The sequence below is a fragment of the Adiantum capillus-veneris genome, chromosome 25 (assembly GCF_014529385.1).
Source record: "Adiantum capillus-veneris isolate H3 chromosome 25, ASM1452938v2, whole genome shotgun sequence".
Taxonomy (NCBI): domain Eukaryota; kingdom Viridiplantae; phylum Streptophyta; class Polypodiopsida; order Polypodiales; family Pteridaceae; genus Adiantum; species Adiantum capillus-veneris.
Window position 1 is genome coordinate 40,817,184 of NC_140955.1, and position 24,674 is coordinate 40,841,857.

A 24,674-nucleotide genomic window follows, 5' to 3' on the forward strand; every position below is an offset into this window, starting at 1 on the left:
AAAGGGCAAGTAGACCTTATTGATAATTTAATTATTATCTTCAGTGTGTGGAGCTGAAAAATAAGGGCCGGTTCAGACTAGGCGGCATAAGAGGGATGTTAAGGCTCCATGTCGAAATCTGATTCGTCGCAATTGAGACAATCTTCCTCTAGGCCTTCCATTTTTCTTCCGACCCCCCGACACCCCCCTCGGGACTATATGACACGGACATGGGGGCGTGGGATCTATGGTGAGAGCATCGAGCGACGTAGATCTTGTTGGCACCGCAAAAAGTAATCTCGGGTATAAAAGATAATCTCGGGTACCCAAGATTACTTTTTGTACCCGAGATTACTTTTGGTCACATTTGGTATAAGAGTAATTTCGGGCCCATATCATCACAATAAACACGCGGGTGCTCGTGGATAGGACATGGGAGTTGCAAAGGTGAGGTCAAGGGTTCGAAGGTCGACCGCGAAGTAATTTCGGGTACCCGAGATTACGATTACTTTGCCACGATCTACGGCTCTCCTTCATCCCACCATAGATCCCACCCCCTCAATGCCCGTGTTAGATACACACCCCCCCCCCCCCCCCCAAAAGAGTTGATGGCCTCTCTCTCGTTGTTCCTCCTCCAACATCGTTCCACACCAGGCGGTGACAGATTTACACAGAGCTGTTTCTTCTGCCGGTTCAGTCTGAGCCAGCCTATGGTATCTTTTCAACAAGGACGACGGGGGGAACGCTCTCACAAGATGTGCATTATTTTCAGGTTCTAGCTCTCTCTTCTTCTCCCACTCAAGCGCGCTCTCACTCTCTCACACCATTCTCTTCCTCAAGCTCGCTCTCACTCTCGGGTCTTTTGCTTTCGCACGTTCGCTAGCAATCAGCCTCACGCAGCACTGCCTAGCACGCCCTTGCTGCTGTGGTATCGCTGTACAATGCTGGCCATTTACCCACCGCTGTCACGCTCTGCCCGCAGCACCACTGTAACCCTATTCCCGGTGCCTCACTGTGCCTACCTGCTACAGCCGTTGCTGATGTTGGCATCCTGCAGGCACCGCCGCCTTGGACGGGCTGTCCCTCGGCACTGCTTGGCATTGTCAACTCCCAGCCACAAACGGGATACAGCAGCGCCGCCCTTGCCCGTCGTGGAAGCAACCCTCCGTCTCCTTGCAACACCCGCCAGCGTTGCAGAAACCCTGTGGGGCTAGCCACCTCACCCACCAGCAACGTAGGTACTGCCATCATCACCTACATGCATCACCGCCCACCAGGGCTCGGGAAAAGATAGGTTCGCTTTATCCAAAGCCTGCTCAAATTGCCATGGGGCCGTCTCAAATTCCAGGGAGGAGGTTCGGGGAACTTTCTCAAATTTTAGCATAAAAGGCTCCCGGCCTGTTCATTTTAATTGGAAAAGGCAAAACTTAAGCTCCCTTTATGTTGAAGAGGCTTTTAATGTATATATATATATATATATATATATATATGTATATTATACAAGACTCAAAGATTGTCCTCCACAGTCCAGGGCCAGGCTTTGAAGTTTGAATGGGAGATTCGAACTCAAGTTGGGAAATTTTGGGAAGCGGGATAAGTTGTACACAGTACATTGTGATTGTACATTCAAAGACTAAAGTGCATAATGCATTATCAATTATCGAATTATCGAAGCGTTACAACTTACGAGTACCCTAAGGCCTAAAGTTTAAACGTCGTTTTCTTTCTCTGTCTCGCACGCGCAATAGAAGTACATACTACAGTTGATTGCAACTGTCAACAACAAACAACGATTTTCTGCTTGCGCTCAATCAAGGCCTGAGGCCTTGAGCTTGTAGCTTTGTGCTGCGCAGGCTGCAGCCTGTTATAAACGCGCGAGGGCTTGACTCTTGAGGTTGGCGCTGCCCGACTACCGTTTTGGGAAGGAAGAGCTTGAGCGGCTGACTCCTGAGCCTTGCTGCCGTTTTGGGCCTTGGCTCGTGAGTCGTGTTGGAACTTCGACAAGTTACGGAAGAATCCCGATAAGGGCTTGTTGTAAGTTGTAATACAATAAGCCTATAAGGGCTTGCTGCCGAATCCCGATTTGGCTTCTATTCATTGACAGAGGACAGGCTTGTTGCCGATTTGGCTTGTGTTCATTAACGAGGTCAGGTCACACCGTCACAACAGATAAGCAAAATATTATTGTACTACAAGAAGAGTAACGAGTTAGATGTGACAGTGATTGCTTTTTCAAGCTTCAAAGAAAAGACGCAAAGAGAATCAAGATCAAAGAAAAAACACCTTTGGAAAGAAACTCGACTAGGAAATAGCACAAAGCTTGCCGCAACTTGTTCGCGGGCAGAGTCCAGACTGCAGTCCACCTTCATTCTTGAGCCGGTAAATCTCGTAACATGTCTCTACTTTTTCTGCTTGCTACATATTACTTTCATGTAGTTGAAAATCTTTGTGCTTAAAGTTTTATGCATTTGTAAACCTAAAGTTTTTTTTTTGCATTTATATGGTTGTTATAGTTCGGTTTAAATGGACTTAAATGATTCCGAAAAGGGTAATAAAAGAGATGCAAAAGGTAATAAAAAACGACAAGGTACGCTTCTTCAATGGGCAGGGCTTGAACCTTCTAAGATAAACTCCACCAAAACGAAAGGAAATTCATCTAACTTGACAAAGACAGTTTCTACTGATGAAATTTCTTCGTTATCTTTAGTAGACAGGTTAGAATTGCAGAGAAGGATTGAGGCACGTGCTTCCTTCCAAGACGATTGGCTAGAAAAGTTTGATTGGCTCGTATACAACGAAGAAGAAGCCAAATTGTATTGTAAGTTCTTTTTAAAGTATCCTAGGACATCACCATAGTGCATATTCTAAAGATGGTTCAGTTAATTTTAAGGTTAGTAATTTAAAAGCTCATTGTCGAACCGATTGCCATGTGAATGCAATGGATGCTTTCCTCTTAGAAGGAAAGGAAGGCATCCAAAATAGCATGAAGAGGGTAGAAAACTTCAAAGATGAGGCTCTCTTTACTCTCTTTAGGGTCGCATATCATATGGCAAAGAAAAATTATGCATTTTATGGATTTACTGACATGATTTCTCTTTTGCAAGATTGTCGAGTACCATATTCCACATCCTTGTACAATGATGGCAAGGCTTGTGTGAAGATGGTTTATTGTATGGGTAAGTGTCTCATGAACTCCACTTTGAAAAAAGTGTCTCGAAGTCCTTTCTTTGGTGTCTTGATTGATGAGTCTAATGATATTAGTAAGCATGGACACTTAATTATCTATTTGTCCTACCTCATTGATGATTGCATTCCCACCTATAGCTTTTATGGCATAGTTCGTGTAAGTGATGGAACTGCCAAGTCTATCTTTAATGCTGTTCTTGATGAGTTGAAAAAAAATGATTTTGATCTTTCAAAGCTAATCGCTTTTGGTTCTGATGGGTGTTCAACCATGACAGGGTCAGAGAATGGTGTTTCAACGCTTTTTAAAAAACATGTAAATCCATTTCTAACATCTATTCATTGTGTTGCTCATAGGACAGCAAAGAATTCAGATATTGCAATAACATTAGAGAAGCTTGTTAATTCGATTGCCACACATTTCAATCACTCTAACAAGAGGCTTGCCGAGTTAAGGATCACTCAAGAGGATTTGGCGTGCCCGATCTTGAGATTAGAGCACACATTTGATGTCAGGTGGCTAAGTCGTGCATCTGCAATAGGCAAGGTATGTTCTTCTCTTGATGTCATTTTGATGGAGACAAAAGAAAAAGCTCCAAGTCTTTTTGCTGATCTTTCAAAGTTTGAAAACATTTATTGTCTTTTCTTCTTAGCAGATATTTTGAAAGGCATGTCTGTAGTTAGTAAGTTATTTCAAAAAGAGTTTGTAGATGTTACCACCGTGTCTGTGATTATTAAAAAAGAGATCAATTTAATTCAACAGTATTATATTGATTCTCTTGATGTTGATGAGAATGAACTTATTCTTGATACAAGTGGTTATAGTTTTTTGCGAGAATATGGTCCAGAGAAAGGTTTTTTGTTTTACTTACGAGGAGCTATTCGTGGAAAAAAGTTTTTTGATATTGAGATAGAGAGAGATATCTTTGGCATGGATCTAATGTGTGCTTTAGAGTTTCAGGTTTCTTTTTCGAAGAAGGTTATCACCTCTCTTCAAGAACGGTTTGTTGACAATTCCATTTTGAGAAAGCTAGGTGTTTTAGTTCCAGCACAACATCCAGTATTAGAGAAAGCTCTACGAGATTATGGTAAGTCAGAGGAAAAAGAAATAGCTTCCTTTTATGGTAAAATGAAGTCTTTGGAAATTATAAATTATGCTGCTTTGATCGATGAGGATGACTTTATTAGTGAATTTCGTAGTTTCAAGCAATAGGCTGCTATTAGTTGGGTACGTTTTAGTCTTCCAGATGTTGCAGCTGCAATCGCTTGCAATGCAACATGGAGAGACTCGTATCCTAATATTTTGACTATTTGTCAGATTGCTTTCGTGCAATGCTCTTCTAATGCTATATGTGAGAGAGGATTTAGCGCACGAACAAGGATTAAGATGAAATTGCAAAACAGTATGGAGTTACAATCCTTGGATGCACTTTTGAAGATCAACATAGAAGGTCCTTCAAAGTTGATTGAAACAGAGTTGGAGGAGAGCATTGTGTTATGGGGTGCTAAGGCACATCGACATCTCTTCACGTCACAAGGTATATGCAGCTTGATTCTACAATAAACAAGGTATTCCTATCTGCTGCTTTTATTTGTTACTTTTGATTATTCTTTTTAATCTACCTTACTAATTTTGAAAGGGGATAAGAGGAGTAAATCCAATCTTCCATTGGTCTTGGCTGAAAGGATTTGCTTCTCTTCTCCCCCAAGAGAGCCTAGCGTAGCCATCAAAGCCGCTGGTAATGGGGTTCGATCCCCCTATTCTCTCGTTTATGCCAATTACTTTAAGTTCTACTTTATACTTTTATAAATGTCTCTTTGCAGAGTCTTGCAATTTGAGGAAACAACAAATACGAATCTCAATTTTCTACCAAAAAGGTCAAATTCAAGCTTTTTCAATGTCTATGATGATGTGAGATTGCATGACAATGAATATACAACTTATTATTCTTACGAGTATCTCTTATGTTTTAAATTTGCAATTTTGCATCATTTTATCAAAGTCGGTTGTCGAGAGCCACTATAGACATCTCTGATTGGCTCAAAACTGCTACATGTTATCTTTGTTCTTCATTGTTGTGTCGATTGTAACTCTTTGGTAGTTTTTTTGAGCTTTTCAACTCTATAAACTAGTCTTAAACATTGATTTGTAGTAATGAGTAAATGAAGTTTGGACTGTGGATGTGAACTTTGAAGGAGAAACATTAAAACTTAGCTCTAATATAGAAGATAAAGTAATTAGCTTTCGTTTACAACAAAAAATCTTTGAAAAGTCGTTGAAAGGGAAAAAATCCGGCTCATTTGGGTTCGAAAAGGATTCAGCTCTTTCAAATTTGGCGAAGCCGGTTCGGGTTAGGTTGAGGGGGATATTTTACTTGTTCAGATTTTAGATTTTCCCGAGCCCTGCCGCCCACTGTAAGGCACCCACTCCTACCCGCTTGCATTGTCGGGCAGCCAATTGCAGGGGGCGGGGGCGTTCCCAAAAAATGTAGGAAAGCAACTTTGGAGACAAGTCTTACAAGCCAGCGACAGCAAAAAAGTGACTAATAGGTTTCCTTTTTCACGCGCAAATTAAAGGGTACATCGGAGCTAAACCAGGTACGACACATCGGATTCGACCACGAAGACTTGACTACGAGCTACCCATAGTCATTTGGCTACATTGAGCTTCAGAGGATTCCACCATCTTTTAGCTTCATCAATCGGTGCATGCTACCATATATTTATGGTAGTGATGTGTGTGAACATACTTAGGATTGTCGTGGCATTTTTCCCCTCACTAGGAGATTTCCCTCGATGCGTTGTATAAACGGGTGCCCATCACTCTAGGGCTAACTTAATCTTTCCATTGCACACTCAATACTACTACTCTTTGTTGTGTGCGTTGAGCTTCTTCATCTTCTTCAAGCTGTGTGTGTTTTCTTGCAACCCTATTTCCAACAATGGTATTAGAGCAGGTTGCATCCTCTCGGGCTTTTAGCCGCCAACATCGCTAGCACATGCCTACTCTCTTTCTCAGATTTTAGGGAGCTTTGTGAGCATCAACAAGTCGAAAAATACTTTGGAAAAGCTCGTAGAGTTGTGTCTGCTCAAATTTTCCATTCGGACTCATTTCGGCCTCCGTTTCCACTACAGGTAGTATTGCGTAAGCAATTTCGTCCTTTTGTGTAGAATTTTTGTCAGTGCCATTTTTTTGCAGTACATGTCCCTTACAGTCTTCTTTGGGTTGTGCTACATAGTACGTGTTGGTCTCGCTTCGTTTTTCCTCTTTTTGGGGAGTTTTCACATCAGGTATAGGCACTCGCCATGGCTGACAACAACACCAATGGGTTCAAGATGTTTGTTGTTGAGGATAAATTGAATGGGGGACAATTACCCAATGTGGGCTTACATGATGCCATTTTCTTGTGTCAAAGGGTGTTTGGAATGTTGTGCATGGCAATGATGTACATCCTGGTTCTGTGGATACATGCGACACAGAGGATGTTACAAGTTTTGGTGGTAGGGTTGCTGCTGCCAGAGTTGTTTTAACTATGGCTAGGCAATCTTGTTGGGATGTTAGAGATGCGCAGGCTCGTGCATTAATTGTTATATTTGTAAAGCATGCTATTACTCCTCCCACTCGTTTAGCTAAATCTATACCACAGGCTTGGGCTATTTTGGCTGGTCTTTATGTAAGCCACAATGAGGCTAAAATTGCATTGCTGCATAAAGAGCTGGAATCTAAGATTATACATGAGGAAGATGGCATGGACACTTTCCTTGCTTGTATTGAGGATGTTAATGAGAAAATCAGTTCTGCAAGCGAAGTCATTTTTGACAGTTCCCTTGTCTAGACTGTTCTTGATGCTTTGTCAGATTCTTACTAGACTTTTGCTAGTACTTGGAGACATTATGACCCAAGGAAATCTTGATGTTGTCAAGTTTGATGCATAATGCACATTGCTTTTTCAAGAGTCACTTTCAAGAAATAATAGGTCTAATCAACGTGCAATTGAACAGGCTTTTGTTGCTACTCAAAGAAAAAATGGTAATAGTGTTGCGTCCACTTCTCATGATTCTTTTACAAGTGGAAATCACATGTTTCCAATGCTTCTGCTGACAACACCTCGTCTAGGAATTCTCGTGAAAAGAAGATGCATTGCCATTATTGTAAGGCTAATGATCACTTGATCAAGCAATGTGTTGAATTGAAGGCAAAAGAGGCCAAGAAGAAAGAGGCTAGTTCCACTACAAGTGCAGCTATTGTAGAGTCTTTTAAGAAAGGAGGTTGTGTTTCTAACATAGATTCATATGGGCTTTTAGTGCAGAGTGCACTTATGATCCTTTTGTCCGTGACGCATGTATGTCAGTTGCTGCAAATTCTCATGTGTGGTTCTTTGATAGTGGTGCTACAAAGCACATTATCTTTCATCGTGACTTGTTTACCTCTCTTGAGGCCCGTCCCTCGTGGGAATACAATCACTTGTGCCAACAATGTCTCTTATCCAATCAAGGGAGTTGCAAAGATTGTGCTGACTGTTGTGAATGGCAGTTATTTCACACTTGCTGATGCACTTTACCTGGGATAAAAACAAATCTTTTGCCTATATCTGCACTTGCAAGACTTTGTCTTGCTGTGAAATTTGTTGATGACAGATGTACAGTTCATGATCTCAATGTTGGTGATGAAATTGTTGCATATGTCATTTTATGTTGTGGCTATATAATCTCACTTTGTATGACAATTGTGGGTAGATTTTTTCAAATGCAATTGTGGATTCAAAGGCTATTTCATATGCAAAACTTTGGCATGCAGGTTTCGCACGTCTGAATTTTGCTAGTTTGCCTTTTTTACAGAAATCTGACATGGTTGCTTCTTTGCAACCTCTTGAAGCACATGTGAAGCATGTTTGTGAAGGTTGTATTTTGGGTAAGATGATGCAGAGTCCTGAGATTTTTGCAAGTCCTCGCAGACCTTGTCAAAAGCCGTGTCCAAGTCATGCATGTACTCATCGACTTCAAAAATCGAAGTTTTCAATGGAAAGTTCAGTAAGGGCTACATGAAGCTTGTGCATAGTGGTGTTTGTGGGTCTATGCAAACTCCGTCTTTCGGCAATTACGTGTACTTTGTGACTTTCATTGATGATTACTCCAGGCATGCATGGATATATCCGGTTAAAGCTAAGTTGGAAGTGTTTTTGTGCTTCAAGCAATTTTTGGCTATGTTGAAAATGTCTCTAAATATACTATGGACACCCGTCGTTCATATCAAGGGGGGGAGTATATGTCTCATGAGTTTAATGCATTTTTGGCTAGTCATGGGATAAAACACCAATGTACAGTGCCGTATATACTCAACAAAATCGTGTTGCTGAAAGGAAAAACAGATCGCTTACAAAGATGGCACGAAGTATGGTCAAAAGTCAAGCTTTGCCAGGTTTGTTTTGGCTTGATGCCATCATGTGTTCTACTTATGTACTTAACAAGTGTCCTATGACTGCTTTGTAGTATATGACTCCTTATGAAGCATGGCATGATAGTAAGCAATCTATTGATCACATGCACGCTTTTGGTTGTTTGACTTATGCTTTGGTACCACAAACGCAACACAAAAAATTGGATGATAAGGCTGTCAAATGATATTTTTTATAAAATTTACAGTACTGAAAGCAAAGATTACAGGTTGTACCATCCATAAACATAGCGTATCTTGGTTTCACGCGATGTTATGTTTGTGGGTGGAAACTTGAATGTGAATTCCAATAAGTCAAATGTACAACCTATGGGGGTTTCAAAAAATGTTACGGATTATCCAATTTCTGTTGCAGATGTACATAAAGTACTTGATGTGGACAGGGCTGAGAATGAGCAGGCTAGAGGTATGTCAAAATGGCTGGTGCATTCTTTGTGTTTTAGTAAATTGGATGCACCTTTGTCTAGTCGTACTCATTCAGATTCTTTCCATGCATCTTATGCATCAGATTGTTGCGCTTCAGCATTCTAGCTTATGTGCTTTTGAGGAACCTCTGTTCTTTGGGGAAGCACAAAATTCTGAAAATTTCATGACTTCCATGCAATCAAAATATGATGCACTTATACAAAATGACACATGGATTCTATGTGATTTTCCTCTTGGCATGAAGTGGGTTTACAAGTTGAAACATAAGCCGGGTGGTCAGATTGATCGCTATAAGGCTCGACTTGTTGCAAAAGGCTATGCACCACAAAAAGGCATAGATTGTGAGGAGACTATTAATCCCACTTGCTGTATGAATATTGTGTGTTTTCTATGTGCATTGGCAGCTCATTTTGGATGGAATGTACATCAATCAGATATTATTACCGCTTTCTTGAATGGTGATATATTTGAGAAAGTTTATGTAAAGCAGCCTCATGGTTTTGTTATTAAAGGGCAAGAAGATAAAGCGTACAAATGTAAGAAATCTTTGGATGGGTTGAAGCAATCTCCTCGTGCTTGGTATGAGAAAGCTAACACTCAATTGGTTAAACAAAGCTTCTGTAACAGTTCAATGGAAAGCACTTTGTATGTAAAGCATGAGGGTGATGTACTTACCATCGTTGTTCTATATGTGGATGATTTGTTGATCACTGGTCCAAATGAGACGCATGTTTTTGAATTTAATGCTGATTTGAATGTTACTTTCAATATGAAACATTAGAGAGTTTCCGCGACTGACGTTTGTAGCATAGCTATCTAGCACTAACATAATGTCATTACTCAGGGAAGCGACTCGGATACTCCTCGAATAGGGCACGAAGACTCTTTGAGGGTGTCAACCTCAAGAAGTGAACCTATGGACCGAAGCAATCTCTCGCACTAGCAAATCTATCATTCTCAAGTCTTGTAAACTGCCTATGTCCTATGTCATTGCACTTGATCATCACACCATTTCAACACTCAAAGGAAGTCCAAATGCAACAAAATTTTAGGAGGAGGTCTAAGACACCTAGGGGCACTATCCTACCAAGTTTGGTCGCAATCCAATGAGGTACCAAAATCACAATCTATCATGATCAAGGTCCTAAAAACTGCAATAAAACATACCAGAAAGGTCGCTCTATGGTCTAGGAACACTCTCCTATGGTCAGACCATAAAAAAACATAGTTTGAATAAAATTGGAGACTCTCATATAATTACAAAGCTTTCCAAAAAAAATAATGACGGTACATTAAAATTTTAGGGCTCATAAAGAAGGGGTCGACTAGGAGGGTGCACATCTGGTCCAACTGCCAACATTCCCTCCTTCTTAGTCTTTGCACGTCCTTGTGCAAGTGTTGTTTTGGTTTTTGTCTTTGTCTTGGGCTTTTGGCTTTGTCCTTGTCCTTGGACTTGGAAGCAACTGGTTGTCATTTTGATTGTTGGAGTCTTTAGTAATCAAATGTACACTTTTTGAGTCTTTGTGAGGTGTTTGAACGTCTTCACTTGGGCATCAATTTCCACCTTGATTGTTAATTCTATGAAGGGATTTGTTCATCAATGTGCATTGGTAGGCTATGTGTCAGGCATGCAAATCGTTTTTCATGGGGTTGAAGATAATAGAGTTCATTTCAAAGAACCTGTCATAAATGCCTCTTTGAACAATTATACATACTATGAGGGCAAGAACATGACACGGTTGTACAACCCCATGATCACATTGTGGCTTGGAATATATGTTTCTAGGTTCCAGCATAAGTCTCTTATGCCCTCCAAAAACACCTTCCATGGGTGTTCTACCACCTCGATGTCCTTAAATGTAGTGATGCAGGTTATAAGCATTTTGACAATTTTCACCAGCATTTGGCAAGTCAAATCAAGGACATCTCTCATCTGTGTGATCACCCCTTGTAATGTGCTCACCATGTATCTTTACGATGTGATGCATTGCTGAGAGGTGCCAGCCTCTGGCTCTGTCTCTTTTGGTATCTCTTTCTTCTCTCGCTTTTGCTCACTATTTAGAGCCCGCTCTGTCTTTTCACGTTCCTTTTTCATTTGGTCTCTCACAACTTATTTAGATTCTTGTTGCACTGGAGGGTCTTGTGGCTGGGTGGCTTATTTTTCTATCTACCATTTCTCTTTATCTTTGACAAAATGATGCTCTCGAGGTGGCTACTCTTGAACTTTGTCTTGATTTTCAAATTCTTCCTTTGATTCTTGAGCAGGAGGAGGGGAAGTGGCATTGGGGGAGAGTGGTGGCATTGTATCTGTATGTATCTATATGGATTCTGCACCCATCTCCTCCCTTGGATTCAAGGTCATTGGTCTTTGTTTCTTTGACTCCTCCTGGGCACTTTGCTCCACTTTACGCTTGAGGATGTTGTGAATGTGTTGTCGCATGGTGTTGGCAAGCTCCACATTGTCAGCCATTGTCCTCCTCTTGTACTGCTTTATCTTTTCCAGTCTTTCAACTTTATTTTTCTCTAGAGGTTCTTCCTAATCTTCCTCCTCTTTGTCATCTGCATCCTCACTTGCCGCTTCTACCTTTTCTTTGGGCAGATTTTGCCTTCCTTCTTCTCTCATTCTCTGTGCCTCTTCCATAGATCTTTGTGTCTAAGAAATGGGGATTTGATCTTTCTGTTTGGATATTCTCCCTTCAATCCACACTAGAGGTATGGTAGCATCACCCTCTGCATCCTTATCTTCTTTCTCTGTTGTGGGTGTCTCTATTCTTAGGATTTATTTTGTCACTGAGCTCTATGTCTGTCTCTATCTTCTCACACCTGCTTTTTAGAGCCATTTCCTCTTGTTTGTTTGGTGCCAAGTGTCGATGAAGGACCTGCTACTGCCCAGACCACATGTTTTCACTTGTGCAAAAGATCAAATTGTGAGTCCGTCGATGACAGTTGGTCAATCATTCTGAGGGCCTAGTAAGCTATCTTGGTAAGCACTCACCCTGCGTTCATGTATGTTTAGTTTCTCTCACTTCTCTTGAGGTTGGCCACGACTAGATTTTCAAGGATGTAATTCCCCAAGTCGTAGCAAACTACTCTTTTCTCAAAAATCCCCAATGCCATACCTACTGCAATGTGCAAATTTGGTTATGTGTACCTTGGCTACTTTTTGCTTCTTGACAAATGCTTTGTAATTGTTAATGGCCTTTTTCTTGAGGATCAGCTTGTGATTTCCAGGAGGTAGATGGAGTGCTTGGTTGATAAGGTTGATGGTCATTACAAAATCATTTAATTAGCTCCATAAGTTGGCCAAAAATTTGTTGAGAAAGTTAAAAAAACGCAAACTTGACCATAAAATGAAAAATGAGCATAATTTGGTCAAAATAAGTCCAAACTCTTAAGTATGGAGCCTGATTTACCCCTTGTAATTTTTTGTGTTAAAAACGCACATTTGAAGGCCCCCATTATGAGGAGAAGCCATCGTATGTGAAGAAAAATAACTCACCAAAAACCAAAATTTTAACACCCTGCCGGAATATTCATGTTCCCCGGAATATTATGGCTGGACGGCGGACGAAAAGTGGTCAGAAAATGACTGATCGGTTGGTTGGTTGGTGGTTGCCGGTAGTCAGTGGCCGGTGGCCGGTGGTCGAAAGTCAATGGCCGGTGGACGAATTGAAAAGCGGACTTGTCTTCTCAAGGGCGGCCACACATGGGCGGATTGGAGGGTCCGATTTAGACTTATCTACACAAGGGCGGCTACACATGGCTATCTCTCATGAGAGAGGGTAGCCCTTTTGGCCTATAAAAGGAGGCCATTTCTACATACATTATATAGTGTGAAGTTGATGCAACAATGTGGGTGTAAGGTGGTGAGAGTGAAGCAAGGCGGGAGCTCCAAAAGGGTATAATCCCTTTGTAACCTATTTCTTGTTTTAAAGTACTAAATCCATTGAGTGGCTGCTTTCCCGTGGACGTAGCCCACATTGGGTGAACCACGTATATCGTGTGTACTCTCTCTCTCTCTCTCTCTCTCTCTCTCTACTCTATAATCTCCTGTGTGTGTAAATTATCTCTCTCCATTAAGTAATCTACTCAATTATCTACTTAGCTACATCATATTTCCTAACAACTGGTATCAGAGCAAGTTTTGCTCGTAGCAAAAGTATCTCAAGGAAAGCATTCCTTGAATTGAGTGGGCGTTATGGAGGAGGAAGGGAAGCTCAAGATTGAGAAGTTCAACGACAAAAACTACCAACATTGGAAGATGCAGATTGAAGACTATCTCTACCAGAAGGAACTCTATTTGCCAGTAGGCGGTCTTGCAAAGAAGCTCGCAACAATGGCAGATGAAGCATGGATTATCCTTGAACAAAAGGAACTAGGAACAATCCGGTTAAGCTTGGCGTCAACAATGGACTTCAATGTTTCGAAGATGAAGACCATGAAGGACTTGATAAAGTCACTTGACGACTTCTACGAGAAACCATCGGCATCCAATAAGGTATATCTTATGAAGCGCTTGTTCAATCTAAAGATGGCAGAGAATGGTTTAGTTGCAAAACACCTATACAACTTTAACGCAAACATAAGTCAACTTTCAATCGGTGAAAATCAATTTCGGTGACGAAGTGCGAGCTCTCCTTATACTATCATCTCTACCAGATAGTTGAGGACAACCTTGTGATGGCTGTAAGTAATTCTATTTTTGGCATAAATACTCTTAAGTTTGATGATGTTGTGGGTGTTCTCCTAAGCAAGGAAATACGAAGGAGAAGCACAGGAGAATCATCAAGTGCTGCACTGTCAGTGGAAACAAGAGGAAGGCCTAAGGAGAGGTTCAAAACCTAAAGGATCGTGATCGCTCAAGACGGACCAAGTTACACACAAAGTCAGTTCTTGAATGTTGGAACTACGGCAAGAAGGGCCACGTCAAGAAGAATTGTTGGTCTAAGAAGAAGAAGGAGACTGAGTCTCAAGACAACAAGCCAACATCGGAGGCCAATGTGGCAGGTAAAGTACAGCAAGATGCTCTAATTCTCTCATTACACAATGTGTCTAATTCTTGGATAGTAGATTCGGTGACTTCATTCCATGCAACACCACACAAGCAACATTTCCAAGATTACACCAAAGGTAATTTTGGGTATGCATACTTGGGAGATGATGAAGCTTGTGAGATTGTCGGCAAAGGTACAGTTTTTGTCAAAACTGCTAACAAAAATGAATGTAAGCTTAAAGATGTTAGGCATGTTCCTTCTCTTCGCAAAAATTTGATCTCTATAGGACAATTGGATGATGAAGGTCACAACATTGCATTTGGAAGCAAACGGTGGAAGATCTCAAAGGGATCTTTGGTGGTTGCCAAGGGAGAAAAGGTTGGTACACTTTACTTGTGTATTGCTAGTACACAACCTTCAGCTTGTGCAACAACTACAGAAGTCAACAGTGCAGTGTGGCACTACCGGCTTGGGCATATGAGTGCCAAAGGAATGCAAATCCTTCAAATAAAGAATCTTCTACCAGGTTTGAAAGAAGTGGACTTAGAGTTCTGGGAAGATTGTGTTTATGGTAAACAAAAGAGGATAAAATCTTAAAAATAAAGAAATGAAAGAAAAAATAAAAAACTTGAGTTGGTTCATTCTGATGTTTGGGGTCCTACAAGTACACCATCACTTGGTGGCTCATTATACTATGTAACATTCATAGACGATGCGACTAGAAAAACATGGGTTGATGTCATGAAGAATAAGTCCGGTGTATTTTCCATATTTCAAAGGTTGAAAGCCTTTGTGGAGAATGAAACAGGTACCAAGGTTAAATGCCTCAGATCCGACAATGGAGGCGAATATTGCAGCCAAGGTTTTGAAAACTTTTGTGCTAGCAATGGCATTCGGAGACAAAGGACAACCCCAAGGACACCTCTACAAAATGGAATTTTGGAAAGGATGAACATGACAATCATAGAGCGAGCATGAAGCATGAGGCTACATGCAGGCCTACCGCTTGAGCTTTGGGCGGAAGCTCTAAGTACGTCTGTGTACTCGATCAACCGGTCACCCTCAAGGACATTGGATGGGGGAGTTCCAGAAGAGGCATGGACAGGTAAACCGGTGAATTATGCATTTCTCAAAGTGTTTGTGTGTGAGGCTTTCATGCACATAGATAGAAGCCTAAGATCAAAGCTAGATGCAAAGTCCAAAAAGTGTTTCTTCATTGGCTATGGAGAAGGTGACTTTGTGTATCGCCTATGGGATCCTGAAGATGGTAAAATCTTAAGGAGTAGGGATGTAATTTTTAACGAACAAAATATGTACAAAGATTTCTTGGAAAGAAAACAAGCAAAAGAAACAGGTGATGAGTACATGGAGCTTGAGGACGGTGAAGACTCAAGGACTACAAACGGTGACAATTTGCAACAACGTCAACCAAATGAAGAGCCTCAACCTATTCCCCGAAGATCTACAAGAGCAAGACAGGTTTGTTCCTTCCTTCAACCATCTCTTGATCGCAGCTTCTGGAGAGCCGGAATCATACGAAGAAGCTATGCAACATGAATCCAAAGAAGAATGGATGAAGAGCATGCATGTGGAGATGGACTCACTACATCACAACCAAACATGGGAGTTGGTTGAGCTGCCTAAAGGAAAGCAGGCACTTCAAAACAAATGGATGTACAAGTTGAAGGAAGAAGAAGGTGGGAAGAAAAGGTACAAGTCTAGGCTTGTGGTAAAAGGGGTTTCTCAAAAGAAAGGTATTGACTTCAATGAAATATTTTCTCCTGTTGGAAAAATGAACTCAATTAGGCTTGTCTTAAGCCTTGTGTCTACTCATGATCTAAATCTTGAGCAAATGGATGTAAATATGGTATTCCCTCACGGTGACTTAGAGAAGGAAATTTACATTCTTCAACCAAAGGGGTATGAAGTAAAAGGTAAGGAGAAAATGGGTTGCAGAATAAAGAAGATCTTGTATGGTTTAAAGCAAGCATCAAGACAATGGTACTTGAAGTTCGATCGATAGATGCTAGATCATGGATTCAAAAGATGCAACTCAGATCATTGCGTCTACATGAAGAATTTGGGAGATGGGAAGTTCATCGTCCTATTAATGTTGTATGTTGATGACATGCTGATTGCAAGTGCTAACATGCAGGACATCAAAGACCTAAAAGAGGAGCTGTCTAAATCTTTTTCAATGAAAGATTTAGGTGCTGCAAAGAGGATACTTGGTATGAAGATATAATGGGAAAGGACGAAGAAGACAATAGAGCTATCTCAAGAGGATTACATCAAGAAGGTACTAGAAAGGTTTGCAATGCAAAATGAAAAAAAGATTTCTACACCTTTGGCTGGTCACTTTAAACTAACCAAGGATATGTGTCCAAAGACACAAGGGGAGATAGTGTATATGTCTAAAGTTCCATATGCTGCAGCGGTGGGTTCTCTTATGTATGCTATGTTCTGGACAAGGCCAGACATTGCACATACAGTGGGAGTTGTAAGTAGGTTCATGGACAACCCAGGTAAAGAGCATTGGCAAGCTGTGAAGTGGATACTTAGGTATCTAAAAGGGACAACAACAAATGCTTTGTATTTTGGGGGAACTGATATTTTTCTAGAAGGGTACGCTGATGCAGATATGGCAGGTGACAAAGATACTTGAAGGAGCACTATTGGCTGTGTCTTCATGGTTGGAGGCACAGCAGTAAGCTGGGCTTCAAAGCTGCAGAAAGTGGTTTCACTTTCTACCACAAAAGCAGCGTATGTAGCAATGATGGAGGCAAGCAAATAAATTTTGTGGCTTCATAGATTCTTAGAAGAGCTTGGATTCAAACAAGACAATTGTGTCTTGTACAGTGATAGTCAAAGCGCTATCCATCTTGCGAAGAACTCAACCTTTCATTCAAGGACAAAGCACATTGAGGTGAGGTACCACTTCATACGTACTCTTTAGGAAGAGGGACAGCTAAAGCTAGGAAAGATGCATACAAGTAAAAATCCTGTAGGCATGTTTACAAAGGCGGTCAACAAGGAGAAGTTGATTTTTGCTCATCTTCAATCGGCATTCAAGGATAAGAAGCCAGGATGGAAAGCAGTCACAGGTTTGGTTTGGAGATCAGTCTCCAAGTGGGAGATTGTTAAGTATGGAGCCTGATTTACCCCTTGTAATTTTTGTGTAAAAACGCACATTTGTAAGGCCCCCATTATGAGGAGAAGCCATCGTGCCTGAAGAAAAATAACTCACCGGAAATAAAATCACTCGTCGGAAATCAAAGTTTTAATGCCCTATCGGAATATTCCTTTTTGTCGGAATATTATGGCCGATCGACGATCAAAAAGTGGTCAAAAAACGACCGGTCGGTTGGTCGATTGGCCGGTGGCCAGTGGTCAAAATTCAATGGCTGGTGGCCGGTGGCCAAATTCAAAAGCGAACTTGTCTTCTCAAGGGCGGCTTCACATGGGCGGATTGGAGGGTCCAATTTGGACTTCTCTACACAAGGGCAACTACACATGGCTGCCTCTCATGAGAGAGGGCAGCCCTTTTGGCCTATAAAAGGAGGTCATTTCTACACACATTATATAGTGTGAAGTTGATGCAACAAGGTGGGTGTGAGGTGGTGAGAGTGAAGCAAGGCGGGAGCTCCAAAAGGGTATAATCCCTTTGTAACCTATTCCTTGTTTTGAAGTACTAAATCCATTGAGTGGCTGCTTTCCCGTGGACGTAGCCCACATTGGGTGAACCACGTATATCGTGTGTACTCTCTCTCTCTCTCTCTCTCTCTCTCTCTCTCTATTCTATAATCTCTTGTGTGTGTAAATTATCTCTCTCCATTAAGTAATCTACTCAATTATCTACTTAGCTACGTCATATTTCCTAACACAAACTTGACCAATGCATCTAGGACAACTACATGCACTAGGGCATGTGGTTACATGTCAATTTTGGCTCAGGGGATCATAGATTGCGATCCATGTTGGAACACATATTGAAGTTCTGGTGATATCCTCTGATAAAACATGTGTTGAGGATACTGTGGTTCACTCTTTTTGGAATTTGGATCACTGGTTCGAAATTTATGCAATTTTTTGAAATTTTTCTCAGACTTAAAGAATTTTGGCATTTTGGCAAGGGTCTTGAAGTTCAAATGACTTGAAACTCTAGGGTTGGGTCATCTTTGGCATTTGGGACTTGATGGTATGATTTTGGTTTGGAAAGCTTACAAGGGGTCATGGACTGCGATCCATGTTCTACATCCTTTTGGAATGAAGCTTGGGGTACCTATTTCTATAGCATATCCTAACACACTAGTGAAGTTATTTTCAAATTTGGACAAGTTTCTCTCAAGTTTTCCCAGTTTCCCAAGTTATGGCCCAATTTGGAGTGACTTTACCATATTTGGTTTTGATTGGCAATCTTGATCCTTGATGGTGATCAATCTGTTTGAGATTTTTCTCTTCTAATGATTTGGGGTTGAAGTATTGCCCAAATCCCAACCGTCTGTTGGTTTCTGGCCCAATTTGAGTCTTTGTATTTCCTTAGTCTCTCTCAAATCTTGACCACTTTCCATGAATTTTCTGGCATTGCTTGTGTTACCAAAAATTCACAAGTTTTTTTGACTTGGCACTTTGATAAAAAAACACACTTTCAATCTCTAATACTCTGACATTGCTGAACTTTGCCAAATGAAGCACTTCATGTGAACAAAGACTGAATCCCTTTTATAGTGCACAATTCCTAGCCAATGCACACATTTTGGCACCCAATTCTGACGAAATTTGTACCTAGGGGTCATGGGTTGCTATTCTTGTTTTGGTCCCAAATTGGGCAAAACTTCAAGGGTAAGTTCATGGCATGTGTTCCAAGCTACTAGTGCACTTTTTTCTAGGTTTGGATCTTTTTTTCGATCTATGGGTCAAAATGATCATTTGGTGATTGAACTTTTGATTTTACTTGATTTTTGGTGGTTTTAATGTCCGTTTGACACCAAATTTACATGGATTTGCAAACCAATTGTACCAAAAATCCCTGTTTGGGTAAGTTGGGGTCATAAATAACGATCCATGATCAACAAGAAATTTTTCTGTGTGATGTCAACAGTAGATAGGCGCTTTCAGTAACAACATTTTGCACCACTTAGTTTTGCAATTTGAAGTGGGGGTCATGGATCGTGATCCATGTTCCACCCCATTTCCAGACTGTCATGATTTTGCTAGCAATTTAGGACATTTTGGTCAACTTGATATTGAAAATGGACTTAGTTTGCCCTCCCAAAAGTGCTTTGACAGTTTCCCACAATCCCATATGGGATTTGATTGATTTTGTTGTTGTGTGTGTTTTCGTGCCAATTTGACTATACACAACTACTCATGCTCTGTTAAGGACCTTACTTGTAAACTCTAGTGAGGTGTGGGTTTTGGTGTGGCTATAGCAGATAAATCCCCAATAGAAAGATCTAGGCCAAAAAGGCTCTCTCTCTCTCTCTCTCTCTCTCTCTCTCTCTCTCTCTCTCTCTCTCTCTCTCTCTCTCTCTCTCTCTCTCTCTCTCTCTCTCTCTCTCTCTCTCTCTCTCTCTCTCTCTCTCTCTCTCTCTCTCTCTCTCTCTCTCTCTCTCTCTCAAAGTGTCTGTCTGCAAATGAGGCTTGATTTGCCCATTTTGCCTATATGCACCCGGCTTATCCCAAGTGCATTGTGCATGCTTACCTTATTTGCCCACCTTTTGCATGTCATACCACTTATGGCTCAAAAGTCTTGTCGATTGGACACCTGGCTGTTAATTGGTTGTGATTCTGCAATTCTGGTCCATTTTAAGTGGGCCCTAAGTTTGACATGTGCCAAATCCTTCATATTTGACATGCTCGAAGTGCTTGCTTTGTAGGTTTGGTGTTTTCTGTCAAAACTTGAATTTAAATTTCTTGGCTTTGTTTATTAATTTTTATCACTACAAGATTAAAAAGCAAGAAAATTCGATGAAAAATATTATTAATTGGACAAAATTTTACCCAAAATTATTTCTCACACTCATATGTACATACTTTCACTCTAGGTATCTCAACAATCAAAATTTGTCAATATGCTTAATACTATACCCGATAAGAGCAAAATTTTGTTAAAAGTCGACAAAAAAGAAAAAAATTAAGCATCAAAATATATTTTATGCAATGTATGCATAATTTCTCATACGCTAGCAACCTGAGATCTTTTCAATATACTGCTCCAGCTACAATTACTCCCCCCTTCCCATTATGAGTCGCCGAGGACGAAGGTCTATGCGATGTGCATGGGCGCAAACAACATGTCTATGTAAGGCCGTGAAATGTGTCCCTATGATGCTGATAAAAGAGATGCATTGGGTAACACTCTGATGTGCAAGATGTGGGTACTGAACCAATTGTTCAGTGGTTTCAGCTAGTGAGGTTTTATCTATGTTGCGGTTTTCCAAACAAATTTTTTTGAAGACGAATTGCGTGCTCTTTGATGGTTGGTTTGGTGAGTACGATGGATTGATTTTCGATTTGGCTTTAAGTACCCACTTCAAGTTAGATTCTAGAGAATTTGGTGGTTTTTACTATGTATGGAAATCCAGGACATGTTCAACTCTTAAGACTTGCTTAAATATGGAAACATGTGCATATGGATCTCTCGATCTGCTCTACTTCTTGGGCACACACTTTGCCACTTGAGAAGGTCACATTCTTTGAGTTTCCACTACATTCTCATCATCCTAGGCTCACCTACCACTAGATCTATTTCCTCATATCTGCTAATAAGTTGTTTGGAGGGGGTGCGATCAGTTACCCTCTCATCAGGTCGCATGTATCTACCCTCGATTCTAATATAAAGCACTGTTGTGTTGAATAACGTATATGGAATATCACTACCTTGGTGCGTGTACAGAGGAACCCTTGAACTCAAAGTTCCCCTCGGTCTTGGCTCAAAGAGATGTGGTCGATTGAAAGAATCTTCGACTCGAGTTCTAGGCGTACTCACTCTTGTAAATCTTTGGCTCTTGTTGTTTCATTGACAATTGGTCTATGTGTGCTGGGGTGACATAATACTGGTGGAGTGCCCCCCCCAAAGTACGTATATCTCTCAAGCTCTTTGCGGCTCATTGTTGAATATCTCCAACCATACTTGTCTAACATGATTATATGCGTATCTCTCTCCACTTCATACATGAATACATACAGCATTTTTGCTCTATTATCTTCGTCACATTGGGTTCATCACACCTATAATAGAGAGTTTTCTCTTTGTTATCATATTTGTATAAACCCATAAACATGGTCTATGTTGACATGAGTAGCCACATTCAATCGCCGAAGCTTTGTATTAGGAACATCCAGAACTTCTCTTCAGGCTTGGCATCAACCTTTTTCTTCATGCATGTAATCCCCACTTTTCCACAATAAAGGGATTATGTGCAACTAAATACATGTTTTGTTCTTCATCAAAGTATCGATCACCATTGTAATCTATGAGCACTATGAGCTTGAGTTTACTAGGTCTCTCTTCTATTTTAACGCAATAACCATACCGTCTTTATAGATTTGAGCACCTTGTTCATTTTCAAATTAGTACTGTAGGTGCAAAAGTTTTGTATTTGGTGCTGTTTTTTATGGTCCTACCCCATTTTGGTTTCCTCCTTGAAACTCACACTTTTGAAGCCTTGATTTTGTTGCCATCTCCAAAGGATACAAGACAATTGACCACTTTCATACAGAAGGTTGAAAATCTGTCTTGCTTTATACCTTTGGCATCATAATTATTGTATCCATTGCAGCAAGTGGTTAAGAATGATCCATCAGAGTGGACACGTGATTGTGAATATGTTTTTGACAGAGTCAAAGAAGTTTTGATTACACTACCCATTAAGCAAGCTCCTGGCTGGGAAAAGGAATTTTATGTTAACCCATCAGTGGGAGATGATGCCATTGGGGCCATGTTGTTGCAAAGGGGGAAGGAATCTCAGTATATGAAGCCTATTCATTATGCTATCAGAGTGAATACTGGGCTACCCTGGCAGATTTACTCACTTACAAGGAGACTCCTGTTTTGGTTAAGGAAGAGGTGCTGCAAAGGAAGAAGGTGGAACCTCTTGCCATATCCAATGCTTCACCATTATGTTTTGATGGCTTTTATCAAATAAGTCATGATGCTGCTTCTGGAGGAATTATCATCTATGATGTACAAGGAAAACTTGTAAGGAAACAAGGGCTGAAACTTGACGTAAAAAGTAACAATAAAGCAGAGTACATGGCTCTTGAAGGTGGCTAGCACATCTGTTTACAGTTGGGAGTTAGACGCCTACAAATTAAAGGAGATGCCTTGTTCGTTGTGTAGCAAGTATTGGGAGTATGGAAGAATAAGAATTTGAAACTAAAAAATATATGCTTCAAGGTGAAATTATTACTCAAAAAGTTTGAAGCATGGAGTTTGCAGCATATTGAAAGGTCTCAAAATGAAGAATCTCATGATGCTGCCCAAGAAATCATCACGTATGTTTGTGATGAAGTCAAATGCCCCTCTATATCATGGAAGGAAAGTGTTATCAATGGAGGTGTATTTTTTGTTGATAGGTGTTTTACCTGAAGGTCTACCATCCTCCAAAAAGTATGCTTTTATAAGAAAATCTAGAAAGTAAAAAATGCTTGATGATGTGCTTTGTATGAAAGGAAGTGATTTAGTATTGCATCGTGTGCCTTGGACAAAAGAAATTTACAAGATTTTGGTAGAAAATCATAAGGGATCTTGTGAAGGCCATTTTGCCATGAAGATTACGTTACATAAGATTCTGCAAGAAGTCTATGTGTGGCCAAGTATCTAGCAGGATGTTAATCATTGGCGCAAGTCTTGTTTATCTTGTCAAAAAATGGGGAAGAGAATTATGAAGCCTTAATTACAAAAGACAATTCTAGCTTTTGATGTGTTTGAAAAATGGGGTCTTGATGCTATTGGACCCTTATCCATGATTAGTAAAAGGAATGCTTACATCTTGATGGCAGTGGATTATTTGTCACGTTGGGTTGAAGCTAAAGCTATCAAACACATTACCATTAAGGAAATGGGAAAGTTTGTGTATGAACATATATGCTGCAAATTTTGTGTGCCACTAGAACTACTTTCTGATAGAGAACTAGGATTTAGAGGAGAGCTATTTGATTTCTAGTGTGAAGAGCTCAATCTACAACACATATACAGTTCTCCTTATTATCCATAATGCAATGGTATCAATGAAAGATTCAACAAAGAGTTGGTAAGAATCTTGACAAAGATGACCCAGACATATGTGAAAACTTGGGATTCAGAGTTGCCTTGCGCATTATGGGCCTATAGAATTTCTATCAAAACAAGCACATGGTTTTCTTCTTACCACTTGGTTTATAGCAAGGAAGCATTTCTGCCAATTGAAGTGGAGATTCCTGCACTTAAATTACTGTCATTGGGGGAGATGAAGAACACAGAGATACTTGACAAAAAAGGTTGTTGGATTTACAATGTTTACAATTGGATAGAGATTTGGCTTTGAGATACTATGAGGAAGTGTCAAAGAAAGCTCATATAAAGACTAATGAATGTGTCAAGGATAAGGGAATTGAAAAGGGTGATCTTGTGTTGCAATACAATAGTAAGTTGGACAATACTTTCCAAAAAAAGTTTCAAATTAAGTTGGAAAGTCATTTTACTCTTGTGAATAAGTTTGACAATGGAACATATCAGTTGACAGATTTGGGTGGTGCAGAACATAAATACCATGTTAATGGTTACATATTGAAGAAATATCTTGCACGTTTGATGACAATTGTGACAGATGAAATGTTGCCAATGGAAGAAGACAGTGTGAAGACATCTGTTTCTGGGAATGAGCTACAACAATTTTTCACCCTAGAAACCTCTGCTTGTCATGAATGATCAAGCAGGATAGGGGGGGTTGGCAAGCTATATCATGCATTTTTTCGATGAGCATAAAGCCAGTAGATTATGCCAAAAAGCTTGCTAACTAGCCTCATGCATATAAATGTACATAGTGCTTCGAGTCTTGGGAGTGACCATGTAAAAATTCATGTACAAAGGTTTGGTTTTTCCGGGCTTGTGTATTGGCGTTTTGGGTTGTTCATGTGCGAAAACAGGGTTTTCAATAATTATTTTCAGCCATCCTTTATAGCTTGTGAATCGGACTTGTACATGATGAGTTATGTGTGTCTGAAGTGGGTGGTCTCGACTTAGAAAGTGGTAGATACATGCAACAAAGGCAACCGGGCCAACTTGATGATCTAAAATTAGAAATGCTAAGATTTAAAATTTCTAAAGATAGTCAAAGTAATGGGCTCCGAGCCATGCTTTACAACGTCGCATTTGGTGGCCGGAGCGCGGCACGATGCTCCTGGGAATTTGGTCCTGAGAAGGGGTCAAGCTAGAAATTTTTGGTGGGAGTTGGAGAAGTACAAGAGAAAGATGCCTTATGGCATTGGGATTATCCCACATGGGAAGGGAGAAGGAGGAAGTGGGGGGTATAAGGGGAGGATGGGGTGCCCATTAGGGGTGTATCAAAGGAGAGAGGAGCTCTCTCAAGCCTTGGCTATGGGGGCTCGTGGGCTTCATGGTGGAGAAGGTAGCATCATTTTGGATTCCCATT

The 24,674-nt window shown here is 40.6% G+C and overlaps 1 pseudogene; it reads left to right on the forward strand.

The window, feature by feature from the left end:
* The first annotated feature begins 2,917 nt into the window (after positions 1 to 2,917).
* On the forward strand, positions 2,918 to 4,726 carry LOC147424762 (uncharacterized; annotated as a pseudogene).
* The last annotated feature ends 19,948 nt before the right edge of the window (positions 4,727 to 24,674 follow it).